Raw genomic sequence first — 1,212 nt, forward strand, 5'->3', positions numbered from 1 at the left:
CAATGCCATGCCGATGCGGTGTACACATATACTCCGGACGGAAATATCGACGTCCCAAGAGCACAACCCAATGTGACTCGCGAAGTCTAAGTGCTACCCCATCCCGGATCTTTGCCCAACAGATAGACGGGACCCCGAATCTTTACCCACGGGGGGTTTCTCACCGGCACCACTCTAGGGGACCCGCAGAGTCCATACACTAACAATGATTCTGAAAATAACATTGGATATTGGCCATATAATCTACAATCCCGGGATGAACATCGGATATCGGACTCTCACGTCACTCAAGTAAAAGAGTTCTCTCAAATATCAATTTCACTCAATCCACAATTCCGGGATGAACATCGGACGTCGGACTCTCACATCACTCAAGTGAAACTGAGCCCAGCTCATTAAGTGTTTCATCAAATATCATCAATATCCCAACAATGTATCATGAAAATGAGAGTGCATGCAATGTATGAATCACATCAATAATCATGCTCAATATCACCAGTACAACCAAATGGGTACGCCAACAATATATCTGAATCACAAACACCAACAGTAGGTATACCAATAATATAATCGAGTTACAAGTACCAATAGTGGGTACACCAACAATACATCCTAGTGAAAATACCAGCAGCGGGTATGCCAACTATATCATAATCTAGATGATAACACATAATTCAACATCTACCAACAACTCATGGCATCAAGCCGACATAATAGAACAATCAAATCACACATAACCGGATGGCTAGCCCCAACATACAATGGGTTAAACAACCGATACGCATTGTTACCACTCCCTCTAAAGCAGCCTGATAACTTAGACAAGTAAATTCGCCTCCTACTTACGATTAATCCTCACAACTTATTTTAGAACTCAGTCACAATCTTGGTACATTTCACCCTTCCATTTGTAAACTAGGTTATCCATTTATAGTATAACACAATTAACCATATGTTACGGGATTTCCTATTGTAAGGCACAAATAAATTACATACCATCCACTACCTCCCAAGTCACATAAATCCACCCATAATCAAGAAACCAACCAAGCAACCTGAGGAGTCTACAGGCCACAAGCCCGAACACACAAATCGCATATCAGTACCAACCTAAGGTGTCATCCCAAATCTCCAACGCCTATACATGCATTCTCCCTTCCTTCTAATACACGAATATATGAGACAAACCGGAGTCTACCAAAAAAGGGAAGC

This window comes from Lycium barbarum, chromosome 4 (assembly GCF_019175385.1).
Source record: "Lycium barbarum isolate Lr01 chromosome 4, ASM1917538v2, whole genome shotgun sequence".
NCBI classification, from domain to species: Eukaryota; Viridiplantae; Streptophyta; class Magnoliopsida; order Solanales; family Solanaceae; genus Lycium; species Lycium barbarum.